Source organism: Mytilus californianus, unplaced genomic scaffold (assembly GCF_021869535.1).
Source record: "Mytilus californianus isolate M0D057914Y unplaced genomic scaffold, xbMytCali1.0.p SCAF_3, whole genome shotgun sequence".
Taxonomy (NCBI): domain Eukaryota; kingdom Metazoa; phylum Mollusca; class Bivalvia; order Mytilida; family Mytilidae; genus Mytilus; species Mytilus californianus.
The window spans coordinates 10,359,990-10,364,711 of record NW_026262679.1 but is presented as its reverse complement, the minus strand read 5'-3'; positions in this window follow the sequence as shown (position 1 = coordinate 10,364,711).

The window sequence follows — 4,722 nt, the reverse complement described above, 5'->3', positions numbered from 1 at the left end:
TTCAGTCTTATTATACCCCAAAGTCTGAAACCACAATACAGAATTTCATGAAACTTTGTAGATAATTTTTATGGCCCTGCAACAAAGTTGCCGGGGCCATATTGTTTTACCCTAATGAGTCATTTAGCAACGAACAGTTACAGATCAAGTTTAAGTTTGGTTTTGCTCCGCTGATTTTTGCCAAAATTATGAGCATTGGAAAAAAAAAGTTTGTGAAAATAACAGTTATACAGATTTTTTTTCTAAATGCCTTCACATATTGAGCTGATTTTTAATATTTGAGTCTACTATGCTGAATGACAGATCAAGTTACGTTTGGTTTCGCTCCATTGATTTTTGCGGAAATTATGGGCTTTGGACTTTGAAAATTTTGTGAAAATAACAGTTATACAGTACAGACTTTTTTTTTAAATGCCTTCACATATTAAGCTGATTTTTAGTATGTGAGTATACTATGATGAGTTACAGATTGAGTTTACGCCTGGTTCCACTCAACTGATTTGTGCTGAAATTTTGTGAAAATAATAGTTATACAGACTTTCATTCTAAATTTTCCACTCCTAAAAATGGCTTGAAGGTTTTTTTCCAAAACATTCTTAATCGGATTCCGAAGGAAAAATTGGTTATTGATTTTGGGATGTACGGCGGGAGGGCGGCTGCCAAACAGTGTCCGTCCATTTACTCATGAACTGTTCAACCAAAGCTTTTCAAATTTTGATATGTTGTTACTGATGACAAAATGAAGGTCAAGTTCAATATTGACGATTTTGACTTTCACTGTTCAGGAGTTATAATTCTTGAAAGACTGAAAAATGGTCTTTCAGACGTGTCCAAGCTTTAACTCATGAATATTTCAACCAAAGCTTTTCGAATATTAATATGTTGTTACTGATGACAAAATGGATGTCAAGTTCAATATTGATGATTGTCACTTTTACTGTTCATGAGTTATGGTCCTTGTGATATTGAAAAATGCCAGGACACAAATAAATGTTAAAAAATCCGGTTTGCTGTCGCTCTGACAGCCTCTTGTTGTACTTTTATATTCTTTCAAAAAAATATCCATGGGTGAGGTTTTCTTCACATTTTTCTCGGGAACAGAGCTTTCTAAAATGTTTCATCAAGCTTTATGTGATCATACTATACTGTGTGATGTGTTAACAAATCCATCTATCATCAACTTCCTGTTCACCAAATACTTAAACCGTTAATCAATTTTTTAAACACATATCTCAATATAATATATATAAAGGGAATATGATATGGTTTTATTCTCTACCATCAATGAGACATATAGACGTACACATGAAGGTCCACCCAGATATACCAATGTCTGTCCATCCAGCTTTACCTATACCAATCTATATATACATATGCCTGTCTATCGAGATACAGATGTACCCATGTCTTTCAATCCGCATACAAATGTTTGTCCATCCAGAAATTGATGTATCCATGTCTGTCCATCAAGATACAATCATATCTGTCCAATCAGATTAACCCTTGTCTTTCTATCAAGATGTGCGCAGTTATGTCCATCCAGATATAGATGAACCAATGTCTGTCCATCCAGATTTACCCTTGTCTATCAATCAAAATGTATGCAGGTATGTCGATCCAGAAATAGATGTACCAATGTTTGTCCATCCAGATTTACCCTTGTCTATCTATTCCTGTTCTTCCAGATGTACCTATTTGTGTCCATATCTACCCAGGTATTATTATGATATCGATATACCCATGATTTTCCAAGATGTTCATGTGCCTATGTCCATCCAGATATATACTTGTGGAAAGTATTCAAGATTACGAATTTAAAATGTGTCATCAGTTCAGTAGTCAGTGTATCAGTCCTGACATGATTTCGAACATACCTTTCAAAAATTGTCCGTTCATAAATTAAGAAATTATTTAGAAACTAAGGTCTTACCTCTATCAGGTAAAGTTAACCTGAGATGGATTTGGCTATTATTTTTGGTCTCAAATTACTTAGTACTCGTGCTTCTGAAGGTAGTTCAAAGCAAAATGCAACAAGTAAAATCCAGCCTGTTCCACCAGACTAAAGTATCAATCAGTACACATTCAACGGATTTAGTGAAAAGAAGTTAAAGTCAGTTAGAAAATCATGACTTTAAGAAATGCCAAAATATAAGTATGGACAGGATGAAGGACCATAAGTGTTAATATCTGGATATCGATCCATCCAGATGTATAATTACCCATATCGGTATATCCAGATAGAGAATTACTCATATCGGTATATCAAGACATATAACTACCCATATCGGTCCATCCAGGTGTAAAATATGAGTTACACAGTTTGCTAGTGACCTAATACGATATATATGGGGTCAGTAAATTCCATATGGGTTGAGAGCGAAGCTGTGTAACGCATTTATCTTACCGACTATCTTAACTGGTGGCATTTAGACTAGTGGCCTATCAAAGTGATTAAGTCTTCAATATAAAGAATATACCTTCATTGGTCGATATAAAAAACAAATGCCAACAATAACAATTTCTTAGCTTTTAATGTGTTTTTTGCATTTATTTCAATCGTTCATCATCAATTTCTTCGTTTGTTGTCCGGGTGAAACGTTTCAGATTTGTCTTCAACGTCGTGTTGTTTTTTAAAGGGACGTAACACCACTACTAACCGTGTATTGAAATAAACCACGCCTACTAACCCCATATGAAATATACACGGTCTCCACGCGGTCGCTTTAAACCAATGATATTCGTAGAAATGTATAGGCGGTAAGATAATTACCTATATCGGCATTTCCAGATATATAGTTACCCATATCAATCCATCCAGATATAGAAATACACAAATTGGTCAAACCAGATATATAATTACCCATATCGGTCCATCCAGATATTGAAGTTCTCATTTCTGTCAATCTGTATATATAAAAGTATCCATGTGTGTCCATCAGATAATTATAACCATGCCTTCCATCCAGATATCAATGTACCTATGTCCTTCCATTGAGATATACCCATGTATATCCATCTAAATATATATTTACCCATGTCTATCTACCCAATTTTGCCCATGTTTGTCCACCAGCTATAATTGTACATATGTCTATCCATCCAGATATAGTCATGTTTGTCCATCCGAAAAAGCTGAACCAATGCCTGGCCATCCACATAAGTATGTACTCGTATCTATTTCCCATTGTTGTCCTTTCAGATATAGATGTACCCATGCCTGTTCATCTGCATGTATATGTAACCGTACTTGTCCATCCAGACATGGCATATATATGTGTACCCATGTTTGTCAATTTAGAATTCTATATGACTGTCAAACAAGTGAGAGGTTAAGCTAGCTATAAAACCAGGTTTAATCTACCATTTTCTACATAAGGAAATGTCTGTACCAAGTCAGGAATATGATAGTTGTTTTCCATTTGTCTGATGTGTTTGAGCTTTTGATTTTACCATTTGATAAAGGACTTTCCGTTTTGAATTTTCCTTGGAGTTCGGGATTTTTGTTATTTTACCTTTTTCCATACATAATACAATTTGGAGTTGACTTCTTAACATTTAAAATAATCTTATAAAACTGCAAATCAAATCAAATCATTTTATTGGTGTAAAATCCAAATATCGGGTTGTTACCAAGACGAACATGACAATATTTACAAACATACAATATTCAAATTTAAGCAATATTCATATTATATAAGTATCTCGTATATTTAGATATTTTGGAGGAGGTGATACTTTTACAAATTTGAAAGTAAAAGTACAATATTCTTAATGCTATTGTTATAAAATATAACTTAACAAATATATATGAAAAATAGAAAATAATCACAAATTTGTATTACATAATTAGTTTTTCTGGTCAGCTAGGCCATTTCTTAGTACATATAAATCATTAACCCCCTTAACAATAATTTTGGTTATGTCATACTCATTAAATGTAAACATAAATGTAAATTTTTCCTCATCAGACAGTTTTTTGAAAGATGGAACTATACTCTCTCCTTCCTGAAAAAGTTTTTGCCTACTTTTTTTCTAAAATTTGACATTTTAAAGCGAAATGATATTCATCTTCAACAACATTTTTATAGAGGGGACATAATCTTTTTTCCAGAGGTAATTTACGGTGTCTATTCTGTTTAATATTTAGATTACTATTACTTAATCTTATTTTAATAAAATTAGATATCACGTATCGGTCTAAATCTATTAATAAAAAAAAATTCTAATTTATAATTATTTTTCAATTTTCTGTATGTTCTTAGTTTGTTTCCATTAGGGCTATTTTGGTCATTAAAAAGACTGTTTTTTTTCCAGAAATCTGTATATCTTTAAGCTAATTTGTTCCTTACAGCATTAACCAGGCATTTTGAGAAAGTATTTGATTTTCCCATACATGATTGGACCATATTTTTTTAAAGAACATTTTTCAATTTGGCTGCAAAACCATTCGGTAAATTTAAACTACATTTGCAAGAATAAAGATCCAACAGTATTATTGTTACTATAACCCCATACTTCACACCCATATGAAAATATAGGTGCCACCATTGTGTCTAAATACAAGAAATTTGGTTTTGTAGCATTAATTTCAAGTTTCCATGGCTTACAATATAAATACATGGAATTAAGTGCAGCTTGTAACTCATCCTTAGATTCAGCAAGTATAACAGTGTCATTAGCATATAATAATAGATACATTTTTAAATAGACAGAAATTTCATC